This window comes from Penaeus monodon, chromosome 23 (assembly GCF_015228065.2).
Source record: "Penaeus monodon isolate SGIC_2016 chromosome 23, NSTDA_Pmon_1, whole genome shotgun sequence".
NCBI lineage: Eukaryota > Metazoa > Arthropoda > Malacostraca > Decapoda > Penaeidae > Penaeus > Penaeus monodon.
Window position 1 is genome coordinate 17865830 of NC_051408.1, and position 261 is coordinate 17866090.

General features: G+C 43.3%; 1 protein-coding gene across 1 annotated transcript in view; it reads right to left on the minus strand.

Annotated features, from left to right (window-relative positions):
• The window catches only part of LOC119587855, a gene marked incomplete in the record, with an annotated part of 15462 nt that overhangs the window by 6407 nt on the left and 8794 nt on the right, over positions 1-261 (minus strand).

The following is a 261-nucleotide window of genomic DNA, read 5'->3' on the forward strand; positions in this document are numbered from 1 at the left end:
TGTCAGTTGTCACGCTCAGCATTAACTTACTATTATTAGTTAATACTATATCTGGATCCAAGGAAGGTTATGATACATCGCCAGGAGGAAACGTGGACCCTCACTATCTCGGCAAATCTTAACATCAGAGGCGTTTCCTCGAGGAAGACGCGAGAGTGAGACAGCGGAACACACAAGCCACAAGTTTCTCCACATCTGACGAGCACACAAAATGGCTCCCATGTTAAAGCCTAGAATGCATGAATGGTGAATATATATATA